Source organism: Aquarana catesbeiana, linkage group LG02 (assembly GCF_042186555.1).
Source record: "Aquarana catesbeiana isolate 2022-GZ linkage group LG02, ASM4218655v1, whole genome shotgun sequence".
Lineage (NCBI taxonomy): Eukaryota > Metazoa > Chordata > Amphibia > Anura > Ranidae > Aquarana > Aquarana catesbeiana.
In genome coordinates, this window is record NC_133325.1 from 7,639,957 (window position 1) to 7,666,203 (window position 26,247).

At 44.1% G+C, this 26,247-nt stretch overlaps 2 pseudogenes; one reads left to right on the top strand and one right to left on the bottom strand.

Annotated features, from left to right (window-relative positions):
• Positions 1–26,247, top strand: part of LOC141126578 (uncharacterized) — a 1,610,887-nt pseudogene that overhangs the window by 861,407 nt on the left and 723,233 nt on the right.
• The window catches only part of LOC141126608 (uncharacterized), a 191,012-nt pseudogene that overhangs the window by 159,418 nt on the left and 5,347 nt on the right, over positions 1–26,247 (bottom strand).

The following is a 26,247-nucleotide window of genomic DNA, read 5'->3' on the forward strand; positions in this document are numbered from 1 at the left end:
AAGCCTGTAGATACCTTTAAAAGTAAGCCCCTTGGGGTTGCCCCCGTGTGCTTGCAAAAAGTGTAGGGGAATAGGTCGTTCATCGTCCTTGCCCAAAATAGACTGGATATGTTCACTCACTCTTACCCTCAGTGGTCTCTTAGTTTTCCCCACATAGTGTTTCCCGCAGGGACAGGTGAGCATGTAGATCACCCTGGTTGTATTGCAGTTAATAAAATTATTAATTTTGAAAAGTTTTTTTCCTTCAGAGTCAGAAAATGTGCTTGTACGTTCAACGTACTTACATACTGAACAGCGACCACACTTAAACATTCCCTTCAGGGGCGGAAGCTGTGTCAACCAGTTGGGGGTAGGTGATCTTTGGTACTCGGAGTGAATTAAACTGTCTTTTAGATTTTTGGAACGCCGAGCCGTTAGGAGGGGTCTGGTACCCACAATCTTGCCTAGAAAGGGCGACTCAGACAGGATGTGCCAGTGTTGGTTGAGTATGGACCTGACTTGGTCCCAATGGGCACCAAATTTCGTGATGATCCTGGGAAACCCCTGGGATTCCGGGGGTTTAGGATCCTTTTTCTTCTTTGCAAGAAGTGTTATCCGGTCTGAGTGGCCCTTCTTCTGGCCTCCCTAATACATGAGTGGGAGTAACCTCTCTCTCTGAATCTATTGTAAAGATCTTTAGACTCAGCGGTAAAGTCATCTGGGTCAGAACAGTTTCTTCGAGCCCTGAGAAATTGGCCTACTGGAATGGCCTTAATCAGAGATTTTGGGTGGTCACTGGATGCTAGAAGTAGGGTATTAGCTGCTGTGGGTTTTCTAAAAGTTTTGGTCTTGATCAGGCCGTTGTCAATGTAGATGGTTAGATCGAGAAATGAAAGGGTGTGGGAATGGAAGGTGTAAGTAAGTCTAATGTTTCTGTCATTAGAGTTTAACTCGTTCATGAAGGTATGTAGCTCATGTTCAGAGCCCCCCCAGATCATTAGAACATCATCTATGTACCTCAGCCACGTGACACAGTGGCTGAGGTACAATGACGAAGGGTACACCAGATCCTCTTCCCACAGGCCAAGATGTAGGCATGCGTAAGAGGGAGCCCAAGGTAACTACAGGAAACATGTGGGCAATCATTTACACCTTTTACAGCACGACAGTAAATATCAGAAGAAAATTCAAACATAAGACCAACAGCAGGAAGTCTTCTAACTTAATGTGTAATGTAATCTGTCATTAGAATTCCCAGAGTTCCCTCCGCAACATTGTTTTATCACCTGTTCTTCTGTCTGTAGATCTGTTATTTTCCCACCTTCTGTAACAGGATGACAACCCTCATCATTCTGCAGTAACATTACACAGCAGTGTTATCACCCTGTACAGGGAAGTCTTAGATAGATTATAAGTAAGACACACAACAAGTAAATCCAACTTCAGATAACGCTTCTAAAGTAGTTACAGCAACAGGTTTTTTTAAGGTTTGAACCACCATATGAATGAAAACTGACAGTTGTAAGCACCCCCGGCAGTGTTATATGGTGTTTCCAAACCCCATCCAACTGCTATTTTTGCCAAATAGCTTGGCCTTCTATAGGAAGTAGAAGAAAACAGATCTACTGGGAGGATCAATAGGTAATAAAAATGTTACAAGAGGAGACTCGGAAAAACAAAAACTTCTATGCTAATGACAGATTGCACCATTTATGTAATTATTGATCAGACCATAGTTACACTTTTTTTTTTAATTAAAAATTTTTTATTTCATTTTCCAATTTACAACAAAAGAAGAACTCACAACACACAAAGCATTCCCACAAAACAACCCAACCAAACCAAACAAAACAAAAACTTGTTACACTTTAGTGCCAACATCATAACATTTACAACGATAAGAAATGTTCTTTGAAAACTTTACACCAAAAAGAGATCTGTCCATTCAGAGTCATGACCCATTTCACTGCCAGGTCCGCACATCATACAGACCTGACAGCAGGGGGGCTAACACACAATCCTGTTGCTGTAGCCACTGGGATTGTGTGTGAAACTGACAGGTCAGGTGAAAACTGCCACCCAATTGGTCACACACCCCCCAGAACTGGCACTTCCCCGCCATATTTTCCGGGCTCCACTTACCCATCTGCAGGCCCAGGAGAAACGTTATTATCTATATCTGATTCCTCTACCTATAATTGCTGTATGGACAGACTTTTTATTAAATAAAGGTAATTATATTGAAGTGCGGCTGTCCCGATCCCTTCCTTAGCATTCCCAGGACCAACATGGCAAGTGCGGGGGCTGGGGGGGGAGAACAACGGACACACGTCCACTCTCCTCTCCTTCTTGCTGTGACCCAGAAAGCCAGGTCTATGACATCACTTCCAGGTCAGCCTCTCGGTGTGTGTTTTGCAGTGTGATCTGCATCACAAAACATTCAGTGGAGCCCAGAAGAGACATTGGGGGTCTTTTAGAACCTGCAAGTCTCATTAAAGAGAACCTGGCACCTAAAAAATATCACATACAGGACTTGTTGTCCCCTATGTGATGAAAGAAAAAGTTAAAGAAAACTATTTTTATTTTTTGCAAAAAAATTAAGTTACACCCAAGCACATAAAATCCCCCCCCCAATAAAAAAATAAAAATTGAGGCCCCCTCCTCCACATATATGCACATACAAATGTAAACAAATGCTTCAGGGTGCCTATGAGTGAAAACATTGATTGCGATACACGTTACATATAACCGCGCACGCCGGAGTGAGAGCAATAATTCTAGAACCAGACCTCCTCTGTAAACACTAAACTAATACCTATAGGGTTTTATTTGAAGTGTTGCCTATAGAAAATATAGGTTACTGAGGTTTGTCGCCAATTCACGGCGCACATAATTTAAGGTTTGGCAAGTTGGGTATCTATTTACTCGGCGTAACCTCGTTTTTTATATTTTACTAAAAATGTGGGTTATTTACTGCGTTTTGTTGCCCTAAAATTCACTTTAGTGGTTTTTTTTACTGAAATGCTGTGTTTCCTAGACCATTGAGGTAATATTGTGTGACATAAAAAATTGAAACTACCACTATTTTATTCTTTAGGGTATCTGCTTTCAGAAAATATATAATGTTTGGGGTATTTACATCATATTCAAGGCTAAAATTATTTTTTAAACATGTGTGCAAAAAATGCAAAAAGGGGTTGTGCAGAGAAAAGGTTAAAGTGAACCCCAGCTGGAGGAATTTCAGTCCCCAGAAGTGGTAGGAATATGACCACACACTCAGCCCCGATCTCTTGTAGGTGTGCAGTGTGAATAGTCTATGGAGAGGAGTAATAGCTAAACAGAGAAAGAAGATAACAAGAACATCCATTCTACACCTGATGAGATCCCTGAGACTTTCATCAGAACCAGATGGAATACAAGTAGCCAGCTGAACTTAAGTGGTACTGCTAAATGCATCCCATAAACAGCAGCAACACAGTGAGGGAAGGCCTGCGGCAGCTTAGGGGATTGCTTTCTCACCAAACCGAGACATCTCCCTGGCTGGTGTCCCAGTCACAGACCTGCCTGCAAAGATGTCATCCGTGAGAGGAGATAAAATATGGAAAGGAGGCATTTATCATGGGAGGGGAGGTTTGGAGAAGGTGTGCTTAGCTGGAGCCCTGACACCTGGCTTATGGTGTATCAACAGTCAGAAGAACCTGGAATGGACTCTCTTAATGAGGCTTCAGAGGCTTTGTAAGATGCCACTTGACCCCAACCTAGTCTCTGGTACTGCGGCAGTGTTCATCATGTATTAGCTCAGGATCTGGCAATAAAGAAAACACTTGGTAACGCTGCCCAGTTAGTGAATCCTCTGGTGTGTGATAAAAGTTGATTTCTGTGTAAAAGCTTTGCCACATTCAGAACACCGATATGGCTTCTCTCCAGTGTGAACTCTCTGGTGTGTCACAAGATATGATTTCTGTGTAAAAGCTTTGCCACATTCAGAACACTGATATGGCTTCTCTCCAGTGTGAACTCTCTGGTGTGTGATAAAAGTTGATTTCTGTGTAAAAGCTTTGCCACATTCAGAACACTGATATGGCTTCTCTCCAGTGTGAACTCTCTGGTGTGTGATAAGATCTGATTTTTGTGTAAAAGCTTTGCCACATTCAGAACACTGATATGACTTCTCTCCAGTGTGAACTCTCTGGTGTCTGATAAGATGAAATTTCCGTGTAAAAGCTTTGCCACATTCAGAACACTGATATGGCTTCTCTCCAGTGTGAACTCTCTGGTGTTGGATAACATGTGACTTCTCTGTAAAAGCTTTGCCACATTCAGAACACTGATAGGACTTCTCTCCAGTGTGAACCCTCTGGTGTTGGATAACATGTGACTTCTCTGTAAAAGCTTTGCCACATTCAGAACACTGATATGGCTTCTCTCCAGTGTGAACTCTCTGGTGTGCGTTAAGAGTTGATTTATTTGTAAAAGCTTTGCCACATTCAGAACACTGATATGGCTTCTCTCCAGTGTGAACTCTCTGGTGTGTCATAAGATATGATTTATGTGTAAAAGCTTTGCCACATTCAGAACACTGATATGGCTTCTCTCCAGTGTGAACTCTCTGGTGTTGGATAACATGTGACTTCTCTGTAAAAGCTTTGCCACATTCAGAACACTGATATGGCTTCTCTCCAGTGTGAACTCTCTGGTGTGCGTTAAGAGTTGATTTATTTGTAAAAGCTTTGCCACATTCAGAACACTGATATGACTTCTCTCCAGTGTGAACTCTCTGGTGTGTCATAAGATATGATTTATGTGTAAAAGCTTTGCCACATTCAGAACACTGATATGGCTTCTCTCCAGTGTGAACTCTCTGGTGTCTGATAAGATGCAATTTCTGTGTAAAAGCTTTGTCACATTCAGAACACTGATATGACTTCTCTCCAGTGTGAACTCTCTGGTGTGCGATAAGATTGGATTTCTGTTTAAAAGCTTTGCCACATTCAGAACACTGATACCGCTTCTCTCCAGTGTGAACCCTCTGGTGTATGATAAGCTCTTCCTTGGTTGTAAAAGTTTTTCCACATTCAGAACACTGATATGCTTTCTCGCCAGTGTGAACCCTCTGGTGTGTGATACGTTTTGCCTCCATTGTAAAACCTTTGTCGCGCTCCAAACAAGAAATATCTTCTGAAATGGCTCCTCTTATGTATCTATGGGTTGGACTTTACTATAAAGCCATTGTCACTTCCAGAACACTGAAATTACTTCTCTCCTGTTGTCCTCTGAGGCTGGATCAATGTTGAAGAGGATCCAATACATTTATGATATTTAGAACACGGATATGTCTTGAGTCCTTTGTGGACCCTCCAGTGAACTGCAATAAAAACTTTCAGTCACTTATAACACCCATATGAATCGTTTCCCATGTGACTTTCTTTTATTGATGAAGACCAGCATGACCAAAAACTTGGTTCCTCAGTCCACCTGTACAGAAAAAAATAAAAGTCAGAATTCTTTAAAAAAGTGTTCATAGTTACATAGGTTCAATAAAGTTACTTTTTTAAAATGTATTATTAACTGCTTCCCGCTCAGCCTATTGTAATATGACGGCCAGAAAGGAGCCATATTGTTCTGGGAGAACAGATCTTGTGCGGCCCTGCAGGACCAATCTCTGGCGCAGTCTGTCACCCGCTATGTCCAGTGGATGACTGATCAGTGTAGCGGCCCACTGCCGGTACCATGTGATCGCTGTGACCAATCACAGTAGATAACATGACAATTGTGAACAATGAATGGCTTTTATTCATGACAGTTATTGTGTGGTTGGTCACAGTGATCACATGGTACAGACAGGGCCAATCACAGCTAATCACAACAATATACACTGAATGAACCTATTTAATTCAGTAAAAATGCTTACTTATAGCAATGAAATTCACTGATATAAACAATTATAGTGTGTAAAAAAAAGAAATCATGATTACCTCCCCAGAGTAGTACAGTGTTAGTATAGTACACAGTTAGTAAGGTTGAATAAAGACACCAGTCCATCCAGTTTAACCTGAGTAAGTATGGGTGCGTGTCTACAATTGTCCCTATCCCTGTACATTGTGTCTCATTAAGATGCTCATCTATTATATTATTATTTAAGGTACCCATATACCACCGTCAATTTACACAGTGCTCCACACATCGCACACTCACATCGGTCCCTACCCTCAAGGAGCCCACAATCCAAGGTCCCCAACTCACATTCATATACTAGGGCCAATTTTTGACAGGAGCCAATTAACCTACCAGCATGTCTTTGGAGTGTGGGAGGAAAGCGGAGCACCCGGAGGATCCCACGCAGACACAGGGAGAAGATGCAAACTCCAGGCAGGTAGTGTCGTGGTTGGGATTCAAACCAGTGACCCTTTTTTACTGCTCGGCGAGAGTGCTACCCACTACACCACTGTGCCGCCTATAACACTAGTACTGGTAACACTATATTGCTTTGGTCACAGTCTGTATGTAAAAAAAATGTTTAAAAAAAATTATTAAAAATACTTTTTGGCTTTTTTTTACATATTGTCACCAGTCGGTGTCCCTGCTCACCTCCACACCAGTTATATGGAGGAAGCTGTACTGTACTGGGGACAGGATGTAAACAATAAAAAAAATCCAAAATATTGTAACAAAAAAATTATAACTTCCTAATACCCACCATGCCTCTTACTAAATACCATGGAATGTCTACTTTCCAAAAAGGGGTCATTTGGGGGATATTTTTACTGTCCTGGTATTTTCGGGCCTCAAGAAATGTGATTGCCCGTCAGTACATCAGGATTGATTGATCTTCAGATATTTATTCCATAGTTTATGGGAGGTGAAGAAGGTGTAGGTATTAAAGATAAGGGTTTTCAGGGATTACCTAAAGACAGAGTAGAAGATAGTCAGACAGATTGTGGTATAGAGTTCCAGAGGATGGGAGAGGCCCTGAAGAAGTCCTGGAGGTGACCATAGGAGGAGGTTACATGGGAGCTAGAGAGTAGGAGGTCATGTGAGGAATGAAGAGAATGGTTTGGTTGGTATTTTGGGACAAGGTTGGTGATGTAGCTGGGGGAAGAGTTGTGGAGGGCTTTGTAAGATGTTGTTAGTATTTTGAATTTGTAATAGGTAAGGGATTGTCAAACAAAAGAGTTCCCCTGGCATGATTGCACCTCTAACAGGTAAAAATTTAACTGGGGAAATGTTTGTGTGAAAGTGAGGACTGTATACCATCTGGTCAAATGTTTATATCCGGACTCCTGGACAGTGCTGGAAAAGTGGGATTTGTGAGCAAAGAATAGGATATAATCTCTTTCTGTCTGGGTGAACGTGTGACCCAAATCTCTTCCCATGTCAGAAGGATTGGAGTTATAAAATCTTCATTTTGATTGGTAAGGAAGTGATGATATGGAAATTGTGTGACCTGTCGGCTGACTTCATCTTTATTCAGACATCATGCAAGAATGCATTGTCACCTGACCTGGCTGTAACGCTCATTAATAATTGTCTCCACTTGCCAAACACAATATGTATATACACGTTGCAGTTTTGAAGTGGTTTGCAGGGGTTATGTAATTTTGTTTCTCAAAAAAGTGATCCAAGCAGCTGATTAGCCACTGGATCGCCTTTAGAAGCAGCCAAAGAGGTCGTCCCTCCTCCCGCTGCTCGCCGGTGTTTCTCGGGCTTACTGTACTTGCCGTTTTTCAGGCCTTTTGGTATTAAAGTAGTGAGATTATAGATCCAGTATTTCTCTTTACATAGTAAAACCTTAATGAAGTCTCCTCTCCTAGGGGATACATTTAGGGAAAAGATCCCCTTTTTTTTCAGGCCATCTGTTTTTTTTCCCACATGGATTTTCCTTATATGTTGTGCTTTTTCTTTCTCGTCTTTTCTAGGAGGTCCATTAATGTCCCACAGATACGGATTTTTAATTGTCGCTTTGTTTTCCCTATATAGAATTTTTTACATGGACATTCCAACATGTAAATCACTTTGCTTGTAGAGCAATTAATAAATACTTTCATTTTAAATGTTTTGGATCGATCTGAATCAGTGAATATCTGAGGAACATGTGAGGTACATTGAATGAAAGTACAAATGAGTGAATTAGTAGCTAGGTAACAGGAAGTGATGCCTTTAGGCCTTCACAGTCAGTTTTCTACTGAGCATGCGGGAGCCGCTCTGCGCCTTGTGAATGGTCCTGTCGTCTTCTGGAACCTGTGATGTGTCCCAGAAGACTGCGGGGGAAGAGAGGGGGGATGAACTTCCAGCTCAGACTGCGGTGATCTGAGCTGAAAGTGAGTCGGTACCCGTCAAAACCAGGTACCCACTCCCCCTCTCTCCAAAAAAAGGGCCCAATATGTCAGTGGAGGGGAGAGAATGCAAACAAGTGGGGGGGGCGTGGCTAGCAGCCAAGCTGAATGGAAGCCTGATCTCGCAGCTCCTGCACTAAACAGAGAATCGGACCCCAAATCACTGTTCCAGACCCCAAAAAAATGCACTACTCGGACCCCCACAACCTGAGGACCCAGACCGGAACCTTTAGAAAGCAGAAAGAATACAGAATACCAACAAAAATCATGGATTTCCTTATCTTTCCTCAGGGAGATAAAATCCAAGATGGCGCCTGCGGCACCGATCAGCACACAGAGGATTCCTACACCGACTTGCCTGATGCTGATGAATCCTCCATTTCATCCCTGCACAACACCTCAGGCTCCCAGCTATCCTCCGGACCCTCATCCACCTCCAGCAGCCCTGCTAAAGCAAGGATGTGCCAGGATACAGCGGATCAGCCACAGGAGGTAAGGCCTGCTTTAGAGAACCTCCTCACACATCCAACTGCATCTTCTCCCATAGCGGCCTTCCCTACTACCAATCAGCCAGTCATAGACACTATGATGAAGGAGATGCTGATGTCACTTCACAGCTCTCTCCAATCTGACATTTCCTCAATGTTTTCAGCATTTAAAACAGAAATGCTGCACACAGGGCAGAAAGTGGGGCTTATTGAAAAGCAGTTGAGCGCTATGACAAAAACAGTTAATGAATTTGTAGACACACATGAACATACCAGAGAAGAACACCGCTGGGTGCGTGCCAAAATGGCGGATCTCGAAGACCACTCACGGCATGAAAATATTAAGATAAGAGGAATCTCTGAAACTATTTTACCAACAGATCTAAACTCCTACACTAGGGAGTTGATCTCAACACTTCTCCCAGATCTCCCACCGATTGAGATGACTATCGATCGTATCCACCGTCTCCCAAAACCTCCTAATCTACCCGCAGAAGTACCTCGTGACACTCTGATGCACATCCACTTCTACCACACCAAGGATATGCATCTCACACAATACAGACGACTGGGACAGCTCCCACATCCATACGCAAAGCTGCAACTCTTTGCTGACATCTCCCAATACACCCGTCAACAGAGACGTCAACTGCAAACAATAACAAAACCCCTCCATAATCATAAGATCCCATACCAATGGTGTTTCCCCACCAAGCTGATGGTTACTAGAAGTGGAGTGGGCCACAATATCCATACCGTAGAAGAGGGCATACAATTGCTCAAAACATGGGGTATCCTTCCTGATGGTGACCTTCCAACCCCGGTGGGCAACAAACCAAACTCACAATCCTTCAACTATGGTCTTTCACCTCACCACAAGAAATGACTTTCAAATCAGTGATGCTGTCAATCTAATCTCAGATAAGCCCTCTGATTCAGTGCCTGCTCGTTGCAGTTAGTTTATGAACTTTACCCTCATCCTCATCCAGCAGTCCCTAACACACTGCTGACACTTGTTTTCCTCTATCCTCTTGTTTATCACCAATTACCTTCTGCTTTTCTCCCTTCCTTCCTTATCCACGAGAGTTCAAGTACATCGGATCCAGGACCTCTAGCAGACCTCAACCCTCTCAAGCAACTCACCCATCTGTGTAACCGTGAGTAGTACCTTACTCCACTACCTACACACACCACTTTCAAAATGCCCAAATTTATGTCACTGAACGTCAAGGGCCTAAATCACCCTGCCAAAGATCATCCCTGTGGCGAACTGCACAGGATTCTCACTGCGATGTCCTGTACCTCCAAGAAACACACTTTAAAACCAATGCTGGACCTCAGTGTTCCAACAAAAATTTCTCAAATACCTTTAAAGCCTCGGGTCCTGACAAAAAGAATGGAGTCATGACAGCCGTCAGGAATACATGCTCATTCACCCTACACGACAGCCTTCAGGATGTTGCTGGTAGATATCTAGCATTGAATTGTACATTAAATAACGACAAATACACCATTGTATCAGTATATGCCCCCAACAAGAAACAAATCCACTTTATGTCCAAATTGATGAAGAAAATCAAATCGCTTTAAACAAGGTCAACTAGTCAGTCGTGGCGATTTTAACATAGTGCCTGACAACTCCATCGACTCTTCCTCCCACTCTACCAGAGTTACATCTTCTATGGGACCGTTTATCAGATCTCACGACCTATTTGATGTGTGGAGATGCCATCACACTACCGAAAGGGACTACTCCTATTTATCCCCTAGACACAACTCTTACACTTGGATTGACTACTTCCTAGTGGATAAATGGACTTTGCCCAAAATCTCCTCCACGGAGATATCGACCATTACATGATCAGACCACGCCCCGGTTACAATGACCATAGAAGATTCACCGAAGATCTCCCGAACACGGATTTGGAGGGCGAAGGCTGCAATTCTCTACTCACTGACCCATTTTACTTATATTAAAAACCGCTTAATAGAATACTTCAATACTAATACAGGAACTGTTAGCAATGATACCATTCTTTGGAATCCCCATAAGGCATTCATAAGGGGAATCCTTATTCAACTTAATGCTAGAGAGAGGGGGAGGAGATCACAGCGTCTAAATACACTCACTTCAGATATTAAAATGTTAGAACACCAAAATCAAACTAGTCCAGATCCTTTAACCAAGACTAAATTAGACAAGAATGAAAATCTCTCCTTCTAGAATCCTTTGAAAAAGCACATAAGCACTTTAGAGCACAACACTACTCCATGGGTAATAAAGCTGGGAAGGCAATCGCCAACAGAATTAAAGGTCACTATTCCAAAACTAAAATTACCCATCTATTTCACCCAGCTACTAAACAGAAGTTTATAGACCCACAAGCTATTGCAGACGCATTTAGTTACTACTACAATACACTTTATAATATAAAAGATGACACATCTGTCACACAGCCGTCATTACCTGACATGCCGGGGAAAGAGCCTACCACTGCGCAAAACTTCCGACCCATATCTCTTCTCAATGTAGACACAAAAATGTATGCCAAACAAATAGCTTGCAGATTACTCAACCTAATTCACCTTCTAATACATAAGGACCAATCAGGCTTCACAAAAGGGAGACAGACAACTGATGCCACTCGCAGAATTATCAACATAATCCATCATGCTGAGGCATCTTGAACGCCTTCTCTGCTCCTATCCTTGGATGCAGAGAAGGCGTTTGATAGGGTCCACTGGAAATACCTTGAAGCAACCCTTGGCAAATTTGGCTTCCAAGGTCCCATTCTGGTGGCCATAATGGCTCTATATTCCTCTCCATCAGCACAGGTTTACACATCGGAGATGCTGTCTAAACCATTCTCCATCACTAATGGCACCCAACAAGGTTGTCCGCTCTCACCAATCATCTTTAACCTAATCATGGAACCCTTGGCAGAGCATGTCAGATCCCACTCTAACATATCAGGCTTCACCATTGGCACCATAGAGCATAAAATAAATTTATTTGCAGACGACGTGATAATGATGATCACAAACCTCCACTCTTCCCTGGCTTTGTTTCAATCGCTGTTAAAAAGGTTTAGTACTTTATCTTACTATAAAGTTTATCATAGTAAGAGGAGAGAAGGGGGGGGGGAACAGAGATCCCCCTTCCTCAAAATGAAATGGGACTTTTAAGGAAAATTATTGAGTCTAGTAGGTGAGATCCAAACAATTTTGATAAAAAAATAACAATATTTATTGAAACATAATTAAAATGACATTGTCAAAAACATGTACAGACATATGACCATCAATTAGTAGATTACAAAATTCATACGTGACTAAAGCCAACATGTTTCGCAAAAGGGTTTTCGCTCCATCAGGGCTAGACACGATGTCATTGGTTTATTTAAACTGTGTAAACAATAGGACAATCTCGAATTACATAATGGTCATACATGAAATCAAATCATAACCATAGAAAAGCATCAATTACATAGAATTATTGCTCGCCTACTAATGAGATGTAAAAAGAATAAGGCTATTACCACCATTCACCGGACAACAACCGCTTGACCAACCGGCACGGATTGTCCCTGGGTGCCAGATCCCAGATGGACAATACCAGTAGGAGGACTGGACCGCACACTTTGGGCAATATAGACAGGTAACCCGTACTGAAATAAACAAATGAAACAAATAGAAGCTGTACAACTTCCGAAATATAACACAAAAAATTTGTCACCTGCACAACAGTCGGCTTTGGAAAATCTGATGAAGAGGGAGGAACTGGTAATTAAACCATCGGATAAAGGAGGAAATGTGGTGGTGATGAACAAGGATAGCTACATCGAGATGTGATCAGACATTCTTAACAACTGTGAATGGTATCAGCAGGTCCCACCTCAGAGACTCACCAAAGCGAGATCACAATATGTGTCCATTATCGATCGGGCACACTCCCAGGGACAGATCGATGGAGACACCCATGAGTTCCTTGAGGTTAAGTGGCCGGTAACACCGACCTTCTACTCACTACCCAAAGTCCATAAAAACATCTCTAAACCCCCAGGACGCCCAATTGTTTCGGGAATAGGGAGCCATACCCAGACTGCGAGTCAGTATGTGGATGGCTACCTACGCCCGCACGTTACTAGCTTGCCATCATATCTGAAGGATACATTGGAATTACTTAAAACCCTGGAAGGTCTCACTGTGCCTCCGGGAACGATCCTGGCGGCAATCGATATAGAGGCTCTATATTCAAGTATACCACACACGAAAGGTGTGGCAACAGTTGTGGAGTTCCTGAGAGAAAGAGATACCGACAGTTGGGAGTTGGGTCAATTTATAACAGTCTTGTTGGAACATATTCTCACCAATAACATGTTTCTCTTCAATGGCGTTACCTACCTCCAGGTGCAGGGGGTAGCGATGGGGACATCCTGTGCCCCATCGTACGCCAACCTGTACCTGGGGGGGATGGGAACGCACTCTTTTTTCCAGTGATGAGGCCGCAATGTACCTCCGCCATATTCTTCTATGGCGGAGGTACATCGATGATGTCCTCCTCATTTGGACGGGATCGGCTGAGCTACTTAGTAGCTTTATGGAACTTCTCTCTCATAACCAATTCAATCTCAAGTTTACCATTCAATCTGATACAACAACTATTCCATTTTTGGATCTACGACTGATTGTCAGAGAGGATGGCTAAATTTTCAGTACATTATACAGAAAGGAGACGGCGGGGAATACTATCCTGCATTTTTCCAGCTCCCATCCCCGTACATTGATACACAGTATACCTTACAGTCAGTAACTCCGACTACGACGGAATTGTGCTAGGAACGAGGATTTCGAAAGAGAAGCCAAGGCACTCTATGACAGACTGCTCAGCCGAGGTTACAGCAAAAAAGTGTTGAAGAGGGCCTACCAGCGGGCCAAACAGAATTTACGTGACACTCTTATTTTCAAAAAGAAGGCACGTGACCCACATCCTACTACGAAACTGATCACAACCTTCACAGCTCACCAACAGGAAATTCGAAACCTGATCAGTAATAATTGGCATTTTTTTATCTGAGGATCCAGTCATCTCAAAATATGTGGCTAATATGCCACAAATTACTTACAGGAGATCACGTTCAATCAGAGACGCCCTAGTACACAGTCATTTGCAACCCCCAACACCCTTAATTGGGGCAGAGGGTGGGAATGGCACCTTTAGATGTGGACACTGTCAATTCTGTCCATGGATCAAAGAAGGAAGTGGGTGCCCTCTTCCAAGAGGAGGCCTTTATCAAGCTTAAAGGCTATGCCGACTGTGCCACAATGGGCATAGTGTATTTAGCTATGTGCCGTTGTGGCGCATTCTATATAGGCAAAACAAAGCGTCCATTTGCTAGAAGGATACAGGACCACTTGTATTATTTAGACGCAGGGTTACTTTACACCCCCATTTGTAAACATATTGGTCTACGACATAGTTTTGACCCCAGTTATGTGTCCTTCTTTGCTTTAGAGGTTATACCCGACCCAGAGAGGGGTGGGAATGTAGATAAAATAATATTGCAGCGTGAGGCCAGATGGATATTCAACCAACGTGCGACGTATCCGCCTGGCCTGAACACTGCACTCTCCTTTCAGCCTCTTCTGTGATGATCTTCCTGTAGTAAAGTATCAAGCCACAAACAAGAACTGAAACTATACACATAATCAATCACGAGTTCTTCTATCTATATATGTGTCACACAGGATACATCAAAGATAGCATTGACAGGCCCTCATCTATTCTTGATTGCACAGCTCCACGATACAATAGATTCATGTTCACTAGATGATGCTACTTTCCATATATGATGACGGAAATATGTTATGTCTAGTCCCACATACATATATTTTACCCCTTTTCCCCCTCACCTGTCCTTTCTTGCTACACCTAAATTATGGTTGACCAGATTGGAATGTTACTTATAAGAACCATGCATATATTGTTGTTGCTTTTGTTTTGTACTTTGCTGCTGCTTATAAATATTTATTTACCATGCTCAAGGTATCTGGCCCACTTGGACCACCTTATATGCTTTTTCCCCCTAATCCAGGATCGCTCCCGCCGCCTGCTGGCAATGGATGCCGTAGGTGGGAGGACTCGGACGTCCCTGTGTAGGGGGCGGAGCTGTTTCTTTTCCGCCCCTATGTGCCCTTCATGCTGCGGGCGTAGTATGGGCAATGCGCGCGCGTCCTGGGAGGTGGAGTGCACATGCGCCCGCCCCCTTGATGTGCGCGCATTGTGACAGGGACGTCCGGACCGGAAGCAATGCCGGAGGTCAGCCCTGACCTGATTGCTTCCGGTGGGTCCGCACCATATTAAAGATGGAGGCGCCGGTGCTGTCTGATAGACGCATCCTGCGGCCATCCATCGTGACGGGCGGACGCACAACTCACTGACCAGGAGCCATCATAGCTCCCCTCCCTCCATCCTTACATCTAGGTGTAAGCCGAGATCTGCTTGGACGGATTTTCTTTCCTTTTCTTTGCTTTATTTTGGGGATACATTAATGATAGGACCCTTGCACTAATATTAATACTATTACATGTTTGATGTACTACTTTAAATCTATTGCCCTATTAGGACTAATTGTCCCATTTAAATAACTACATTGGGACATTATGGACACGGGCATGTCATATTTAGTGGCTATCTTTCTTAAACTGGGGTAGATTGTTCTCCTATGTTTCCCCCAGCAACTAAGATGTAGTTATCCTAATTAATTATTCCCCTACCCTGTTATAGATGTCTCTTTAACATTATACTATACAAACCATTAACATATTTTTTATATTTTTATTTTTGACTAATTTGGGCGTCATATCAAAAAATATTATTAACATATTATGTATCAGCCTTAGTTTGACCTTAATGGTCAGCATTAGTTCTATATGTGATCCATTCTGAATCAGAGGAACTCATGGGTTTCCCGTCTTTATTTCAGTACAGGTTACCTGTCTATAGTGCCCAAAGTGTGCGGTCCAGTCCTCCTACTGGTATTGTCCGTCTGGGATCTGGCACCCAGGGACAATCCGTGCCGGTTGGTCAAGCGGTTGTTGTCCGGTGAATGGTGGTAATAGCCTTATTCTTTTTCCATCTCAGTAGGTGAGCAATAATTCTATGTAATTGATGCTTTTCTATGGTTATGATTTGATTTCATGTATGACCATTATGTAATTCGAGATTGTCCTATTGTTTACACAGTTTAAATGAACCAATGACATCGTGTCTAGCCCTGATGAAGCGAAAGCCCTTTTGCGAAACATGTTGGCTTTAGTCACGTATGAATTTTGTAATCTACTAATTGATGGTCATATGTCTGTACATGTTTTTGACAATGTCATTTTAATTATGTTTCAATAAATATTGTTATTTTTTATCAAAATTGTTTGGATCTCACCTACTAGACTCAATAATTTTTCTTAAAAGTCCCATTTCATTTTGAGGAAGGGGGATCTCTGTCCCCCCCCCCCCCTTCTCTCCTCTTACTATGATATACTTTAACTAGGGATTGGAAAAATTGTCTGAGATGTCCCTGATATAGTCCAACCATCTCCTACCTTACTATAAAGTTATTTAAAATAAATCCTACATTCTGGACCTAGGCATTGATGCAACCACTAGTAATCTACTCTAGACCCAATATCCCTATCCGTGGGCGGATGATGGTATTCCCTACCTAGGCATTACTCTTACCAAATCCACTAGAGGACTTTTCTCACACAACTACACAGACGCCAAACAAATGATGCTTACTGAAACCACAAAACTTTCGAAACATGAATTCTCATGGGCAGACCACCTAGCAGCCTTTAAAATCATACTCATACTTATGCTCTACATATTTTGCACGCTTCCTATACCACTCTCATCTACATACCCAAAATCTCTCCAATCCATCCTAAGCCAATTTGTTTGGCAAGGGAAAAAATCTAGATGTAGTCACACGAAACTTATCAAACACAGATCAGCAGGTGGGATGGGCTACATAGATATAAAAGATTACTACAATGCCACTATTCTATCACAAATGAAAGAATGGAATACATCACCCATGACTAGGGATGAGCTTCGTGTTCGAGTCAAACCCATGTTCAACTCGAACATAGTCTGTTTGTCCGTTCGCCAAATTGCGAACAATATGGGCTGTTCGCGCAAAATTCGTGTGGCGCGTCATGGCCCATAATTCACTGCGGCTGATGATTGGCCAAGCATGCACTATGACCCGTATGCTTGGCCAATCACAGCACCGTCTGTAGAGAGAGCTGAAATTGGCCAAAGCCAGGGTGGCTTTGGCCAATTATGGCTCAGAGGGTTTAGTACATGCCCCACACTATATAAGCAAGCAGGCTCTGTGTCTAGAGGCAACAGTGCTGGTCATGGAGACGGTGCATCCTCATCAGCATGTGGCCGTGGGACACTCTTGGCCTTTTTTTCAGCAGCTGGCCTTGTTGAGCCGCAACATGAGGAAGACTTGGTCGAGTGGATGACCAAGCCGTCCTCATCCTCTCTCACCCATGCTCAGGGTAATTTTTGTGGCAAAGCAGCTGCCAATGCGGCCTCTTCCCTCGGCTCAATGGCATCAGTGACTCCTTCCCTAGCCCCACCATGTCCTCCTGAGGAGTCCCTCGAACTGTTTGACCACAGTGTTGGGTACATGCTCCAGGAGGATGCCCAGCATTTAGAAGGCTCTGATGATGATACTGAGCTAGATGAAGGCAGTAACGTGAGCACGGACAGAGGGGGTGCCCAAGAAGGACAGCAATCTGGCAGTCATGCTCCCCCTGCTGCAGCCTACTGCCAGGTTTGCTCCAATGATGAGGAGGTAGGGGATGATGAGGTCACTGACTCAAAGTGGGTGCCTGATAGGAGAGAGGAGGAGGAGGAGGAGGCACAACACCAACGAGGCAGGATGCCCTCTAGGGGCCAGCCTAAGGGCAGCACACTGACTGCATCACACCGCAAAGCTCCGCATGTGCAGGGCGCTGCTGTCTCTGCGCATTATTCTAAAAGTTCTTTGGTGTGGGCGTTTTTTTGAGACGAGTGCATCAGATCGCACCGCTGCTATTTGCAACATATGTCTCAAGCGTATCTCGCGTGGCCAAAACATCTCCCGCTTAGGCACCACATGCTTGACCAGACATATGTTGACCTGCCATGCAGTTTGTTGGCAAGCATATCTAAAAGACCTACACCAAAGAACAAAGAGGACCTCTCCTTGCTCCTCATCAGCTGGGATCTCCAACCCCACTATGGGACCTGCACTGAGAGGAATGAAAGTGTAAAATTAGGTGTGTCACAGTGAAGTACTTGTGGGCAATCTACTTTCGGTACACCAACGTCAGATTGTACCAGGCAAATTTCCCTGCCCCAGCTGCTGCACCACCGAAAGAAGTTCGCTCCCAGCCATCCACATGCCCAGCGGTTGAATGCTAGCTTGGAAAAATTGCTAGCACTTCAAAATGCTACCTTTTCAGTTGGTAGACTCTGCCCCCTTCCGTGAGTTTGTGGAATGTGCGGTTCCTCAGTGGCAGGTACCCAAACGCCATTTTTTCTCATGGAAGGGGATTCCCGCTCTCTACCGGCATGTGGAAGGCAATGTCTTGGCCTCGCTGGACAGGGCGGTCAGCGGTAAGGTGCATATTACCGCTGACTCATGGTCCAGCAGGCATGGACAGGGATGTTACCTAAGTTTCACCGCTCATTTGGTGACTCTGCTGGCAGTTGGGAAGGATGCAGGACAAGGTGCAGTAGTGTTGGAGGTTGTTCTGCCACCACGCCTCCAAAATGCCACTACTAATGATTCTGACACACCTCTCTCCTCCACCCCCTCCTCTTTTTCCTCCATGGCCTCTTCCTGTGCTTTGTCCTCGGAATCAGCGGTGCTCCGTAGGCGTTCAAGGGGATACACAAGTATGCAGGCCAAAAGATGCCATGCGGTGCTTGAGCTGGTGTGCTTGGGGGACAGGAGCCACAATGGGGCAGAGGTTCTGTCAGCTCTGCAGGGGCAGGTTCAGAGGTGGTTGATGCTATGCCAACTTAAGGCAGGAATGGTGGTTTGCAACAATGGCACCAACCTCCTCTCCGCCCTCCGACAGGGACAACTGACCCATGTGCCCTGTTTGGCTCATGTCCTTAACTTGGTGGTGCAGCGGTTCTTGGGCAGGTACCCGGGCTTACAGGATGTACTGAGGCAGGCCAGGAAAGTCTGTGTGCATTTCTGCGTGTCATATAATGCCAGTGCTCGGCTGGCAGACCTCCAAAAGGAATTTAACCTGCCAAAGAACCGCCTAATCTGTGACATGCCCACCAGGTGGAACTCAACGTTGGCCATGCTGCAGCGGCTACACACGCAGAAGAGAGCCATCAATGAGTACCTGTGCAACTATGGCACCAGGACAGGGTCAGGGGAGCTTGTTTTTTTTTCCCCACGCCAGTGGGCCATGATCAGGGATGCATGCACTGTCCTGTCACCATTTGAGGAGGCCACGAAGATGGTGAGCAGTGACAGTGCATGCATCAGTGACACTGTCCCCCTTGTCCACCTGTTGGAGCACACGCTGCATGGAATAATGGACAGGGCCTTTGAGGCAGAACAGAGGCAGGAAGAGGAGGACTTCCTTAGCTCTCAAGGCCCTCTTTATCCAGACAGTGTTCCTGCCGATCACAGAGGAAGAGGACGAGGACCAGGAGGATTGTGTCAGTATGGAGGTGGAGCCTGGCACTCAGCATCAGCATCAGTCTTTAAAGGGATCATTTACAGTCCCAAGAAACACATGGACTTGTATGTGGCTGGGAGGAGGTGGCTGTGGATCATGTCACCCTTAGTGACCCAGAGGACTCCGGACCGAATGCCTCAGCAAACCTACGCTGCATTGCATCCCTGATCCTGCAAAGCCTGCGGAAGGATCCTCGTATTTGTGGTATCAAGGAGAAGGACCAATACTGGCTGGCAACCCTCCTTGATCCACGTTACAAGAGTAAGGTTGCGGACCTTATCTTGTCGTTGCAGAGGGAGCAGAGGATGAAACATCTTCGGGAGGCCTTGCAGAAAGGTCTGTGCAATGCGTTCCCAGAGACTGAGAGGTTACAAACTCCTGTTCCTGGACAACGTGTTGCTGAAGTTTCGGTCAGTCAAAGAAGGAGCGGTGGAGAAAGTGGCCGTCTGACTGATGCGTTCAGACAATTTTTTAGTCCGCAGCCCCAAGGTATGATCGGTTCCAGCAACCATCGCCAGCGTCTGTTTTACATGGTGCAGGAATACCTAGGGGCAAGATCTGACTTGGACACCTTTCCCACTGAAAATCGTCTGGGTTACTGGGTCTTGAGGATGGATCACTGGTCAGAGCTTGCACAGTATGCAATTGAGCTACTGGCCTGTCCTGCATCCAACGTTCTTTCGGAACGCACATTCAGTGCTGCTGGAGGCTTTGTAACCGATCACAGGGTGCGTCTGTCCACCGACTCGGTCGATCGACTGACCTTCATAAAAATGAATCAGTCTTGGATCACCACCAGCTACCAAGCACCTGATGCTGATGTAACCGAATACATTTTTTTGAAATGTCAGATCCCTTCAAAGACTGCCAATGCTGATGCTGAGTGACTATCCTGTTATACTGAGTAAGTATCCTCTTCCTCCTCAATGATCATGATGATAGCTTGTAAGAACATTTTTGGTTCTGGGCGCCGCCAGTCCCGCCACCAGTGCCTAAGGCCCAATTTTTCAGCCCCTGTTTAACAGGGGCAATTCTTTGCAGCAGGGCTCGTTCCTGCGCTCCAACTAGAGTATCTGTGAGGTGTTGCAGTGTTATGGCACCAGCACCAGTGCCTAAGGCCCAATTTTTCAGCCCCTGTTCAACAGGGGCATGTAATTACAATTCTTGATCTAATATTTCACAGCAGGTCCCTGTGAGGGCTTACAGTGTTGTGGCCACAACAACACCTAAGGCCCAAATTTCTGCTGAGTATATAGGGCAGGCCCCTACTTTCAAACAGCCAACTTACAAACGACTCCTACTTCCAAACAGAAGGAGACAACAGGAAGTGAGATGAAATCTACCCCTAGGAAGGGAAATTCTCTCCTGTAAGAATTAATATGGGAAAAACTTTTCTCCTTTCTACTGATGCTTTATCACCAATCCTTGTTTCACAAAAAAAAAAAAAAACAGATTTTCAAAAAACATTTGTCATTGGGACAAAAAGTGAGGTGAAATCTTCTGACGAGGTGCACAGACAGCAAAACAAATGTTACAGGGGTGCTAACCCTTCCCTGTTTTCCAAAAAGATTAAAAAAGAATTTTTGGCTGGAGCTAAACACGTTAAAAATGTACCAGTTCAAAATTACAAACAGATTCTACTTATCAACAAACCTACAGTCCCTGTCTTGTTTGCACCGCCTGTATACTGCTGTTCAGAGTATATAGGGCCTGGGGGCCCCACTTTCCTTTTTTAATTTGGATGCGGGGTTCCCCTTAATATCCATACAGGACCCAAAGGGCCTGGTAATGGACTGAGGGATACCCATGCCGTTTGTCTCACTGATTTTCATCCATATTGCCAGAACCCGACATTACATTAAAGCCGCAAGCAGTTTTAAATGACTTTTTTTCCTTAAAAATGTAATTTTGTGCAGGGACTGTTCTAAACACGGGAAACACGCGCCACTTTACAGGCATACTATAGACACCCCCCAGGTACGATATTTAAAGGAATATTTCACTTTTTTTTAACTTTAAGCATCATTAAAATCACTGCTCCCGAAAAAACTGCTGTTTTTAAAACTTTTTTTGCATTGATACATGTCCCCTGGGGCAGGACCCGGGTCCCCAAACCATTTTTAGGACAATACCATGCAAATTAGCCTTTAAAATGAGCACTTTTGATTTTGAACGTTCGAGTCCTATAGACGTCAATGGGGTTCTAACGTTCGTGCAAATTTTCGGTCCGTTTGCAGGTTCTGGTGCGAACCGAACCGGGGGGCGTTTGGCTCATCCCTACACCTGACTTAACATTCCCAACCTGGATTACTGACCGGGTAAAATACACACAAGAACTTTGCGACCTAACAACCTGCAAATCCTTCTCACAAATCAGCAAAGACCTCAATGCACCATCCAAAGACTTCCTCACCTACTTCGGATTACAAAAATGCTCAACAGCATTCACATCTATAAAAGGCACACTACCCTTAAAAATTTGGAACTACTTCTTTACAGAACACTCTAACACTAAAGGGGACCTCCCTCATATATTCACTTCTACAAGAAAAAAATATGTTCATCAAATCCAAACCCCTCCTTGATTAGGAAAATGACTTACAAACGCAATTCACGGATGCCCAATGGCAAACAGCAATCACATCTCAAAAAACACTAATGAGATGGTACCCAACTCCATCCAGACTGGCCAAATTCCACAAGCACATTTCACATGAATGCTGGAAAAACTGTGGCCACCCGGGAACGCTCCTTCACATCCTTTGGTCCTGTCCACATGTAACACAGCTATGGAAAAAATGTGGAAACCATACTCCAAGACATACTCCATAGCTCGGCACCAATTATCCCACAGTTAGCCAATCTTAATCTGAACATAGAAGACTTTCCAATACATCAGAGACCAGTAACCACACACATCCTCCTAGCTACCAAACTCTTGATCACTTGGAACTGGAAATCAGATAACATTCCTTCCCTTACTGAGGTAATCAACTTAGTACAAACTCATTTCACCTATGAAACCCTCCTGTCACGCAGCAAACAATCTCATGCAAAGTCACAAGCCCGTTGGAACCCATGGGTCCTTTGGTACTCAAAACAGATTTAACAATTGTAAAAGTATTAACAATTAAATGTCCTGTCTCGCAACCTACCATCCACTTGATGCTCCCACCCCCCTTATCCCTCCCTGCTCCCCCTTCCTCTTGTACCCCCCTCCCTCCCTCCCTACACTACCCTTCCTCCTACCGTACCAGGTTAACTGTTCTACCCTATATTTTATACTCACTTCGTTAACGATTTTTTCTTCTTAAGGAACATTGTTCATAAACTCTCTAACCAGACTGTACTTGTAATAACTAGTCTATATACTTACATTTGCATGTTTTCGTTCCTTACTATGACTACATAACCTGTAATTGGTAAAACTCAATAAAAATTTATTGGAAAAAAAAAGAATGCAAACAAGTGGAACTTCTCTTTTGGGTGGAGGTTCCGCTTTAAGCATGGTTGGGATAACCAAATTTTCAATGCCTCTGTCTCTCAGAAATTGGGTTTCAGCAGCCAATCCATCAAAGCCAGTGACAGAGAAGTTGGGTGAAAAATCGGACCTTTAGATAACAGATCTGGGCCGTCCGGTGGAGGTCACAGAGCACCGGCTGACAGATAAATGAGGTCAGTGTACCCCACTCTACAAGTTCAGTCCTAATCTATGACAATGACTGGAATGCTTTCTATCCATTAAAGCCGAGCTCCAGATTTTCATGCACTTTACATAGTTTGGGCCAAGCTGGTCCAATCACACTATGTCCTTCACCAACATGTGAGGCCGCTGGATGTGCGGTATAAGCTGTATATGGCTGAGGCTACATACAGTATACAGCACTGTGTTCCGGGTTCAAGAGAACACAGTAGAGTCTATCTGATTGGTGCTCAGCCATACAGAGAAAGCAATGTGAAATCGCACCACACTCCACTCTACAAAAAAATTCTAGAGCTTCTTTGGGACGATTGTTGTACATAGGGCAGTACATTCCAACAAATGGTCTACCCAATGTATGATGAATGAAAACACTCCAAGACGTCAAAAAAACTCCTCATGCAGGAATACGAGTTCCCGCTACGCAGAGATGTGAATGCGGCTTGACAGATGAGTGACTCCATCCATTCCCTCCTATGTACTTCTATAAAGCTGGCCATACAGTATGCAATCTGTTTGTATAGTGTATGGTAATCATTACAGAACCCAGGACACACACTTCTCCTGATTTCAATATTACAGCTCTATCCACATCGGCTGTTATCTGATCGCTCAGCTCCTGCACACTCTGCCAAATGAAAGATCTATAGCTGTGTATTTAGTGAGAACGGTGATCAGTGATTGCATAGGAAAAACGTGCAGCTGATGAGGTGGGTGGAAGGTTGGAGGGTAGATGATGCAGGGTGAGTCACATCCCAAGGTGTGTCCAGGAAGTAATGGAGAAGTGATTATACAGCCAGCTGGACACTGAGGTAAGGGGGGTGTAAGATAAATAGAAAGAAGCACATTAATGGTATATTGGTACATAGGGGGGCTGGGATTTAGGTGGGGAGGGGAACTTATCCTTTAAGTCAGCAATGTGAGGGGGTGCAGTATTTGGGGTGCACAGTGTTTATAGATTTGTGAGAAGGGAGGGGTGAAAGGACGCAGTGAGGTGCTGGGACAATAAAGTCCGCTCTTAGACAGATTGTCACCAACAACTGGCTGGTGAGGTCTAATGACCACAAAGCTACAAGATAAAATGTAAAATGTCCCAGAAGGGGGCGCTCTGTCAGGGGGGGGCAGAGAATATCGATCTGGAGATCTGACCTAGGGACCATGGAGGGAACAGTAATGGGAGGTGTACTGTAGATCTGCTTCATTGCCGGGTTCACCTCCATTACTACCAACAAGTGATCTTCCATATACCAGCAAGTGTGACCCCCAAATCTCATCCAGTCACCTTACATGAGAACATGTCCCCCCATCCCCCATCCTGTGTCAGGGTGCAGAAGGAGGATCTAGTCTGCCAGTCTGTAGTAAGTATGGTGGAGAGGAGGGGGAGGGGTATTAGGAATGTCATGTATATCAGCTGTGCTGGATCATTAGTGGCCCCAGACCTGCAATCCGGACAGTTCAGTGTACAGACAGAGGGGGGGTTTACCAAGTGGAAATAGGCTGTTCAAAGAAATTTCCCCCCAGAGATTAGTGAATGTGGTGAAAAGTCACTTTGTAATGAATATCCAATCACGTGCACAGAAATAAAAACAGAAATAAAAACACGGAATGTTACTCATATGTGATTGAATGATGGAAGTCAGCAGAGCTCCGCTTCCTTCACTGACCCCTTGTCTACCAATTTACATTCTTTATCCTTCTGGTATTCAAGAGGTTAATAGAGAAATGAGCTTTGTATTATTCTCAGCCAGTGACTGGCCGTCATGTAGAAGTGATCGGGGCAGCTGGAGAACCGGCCAATCACAATACAGAGAATGTGCCGCCCCTCCCCCCTGCTGGCGCCACCTGCTGTTCCCTGTCGTGTTTCCTCTGGGAGGTTCAAGATGGCGGAACATCGATAAACCACTATAGATTGTTATGTAGGAGGAGCTTGGAGAACATCCCATCCCCCAATATCCTCTGCCATGAATGACGCCAGAAATGACAAGAATTGTGTCACCTCCGGGGTCACCGCTGTCATTCCCGACTACTGTAGCTGGTCTATGTCATGTACAACACAATATATAGAGTAGAGCGGTCAGCACTATTGTAATGTACAACACAATATATAGAGTAGAGAGGTCAGCACTATTGTAATGTACAACACAATATATAGAGTAGAGCGGTCAGCACTATTGTAATGTACAACACAATATATAGAGTAGAGAGGTCAGCACTATTGTAATGTACAACACAATATATAGAGTAGAGAGGTCAGCACCATTGTAATGTACAACACAATATATAGAGTAGAGCGGTCAGCACTATTGTAATGTACAACACAATATATAGAGTAGAGAGGTCAGCACTATTGTAATGTACAACACAATATATAGAGTAGAGAGGTCAGCACTATTGTAATGTACAACACAATATATAGAGTAGAGAGGTCAGCACTATTGTAATGTACAACACAATATATAGAGTAGAGAGGTCAGCACTATTGTAATGTACAACACAATATATAGAGTAGAGAGGTCGGCACTATTGTAATGCACAACACAATATATAGAGTAGAGGGATCAGCACTATTGTAATATATAACACAATTAGGGATGAGCTTCGAGTTCGAGTCGAACTCATGTTCGACTCGAACATTGGCTGTTCGCAAATTCGCCGAACAGCAAACAATTTGGGGTGTTCGCGGCAAATTCGAAAGCCGCGGAACACCCTTTAAAAGTCTATGGGAGAAATCAAAAGTGCTAATTTTAAAGGCTTATATGCAAGTTATTGTCATAAAAAGTGTTTGGGGACCCGGGTCCTGCCCCAGGGGACATGGATCAATGCAAACAAAAGTTTTAAAAATGGCCGTTTTTTCAGGAGCAGTGATTTTAATAATGCTTAAAGTCAAACAATAAAAGTGTAATATCCCTTTAAATTTCGTACCTGGGGGGTGTCTATAGTATGCCTGTAAAGGGGCGCAAGTTTCCCGTGTTTAGAACAGTCTGAC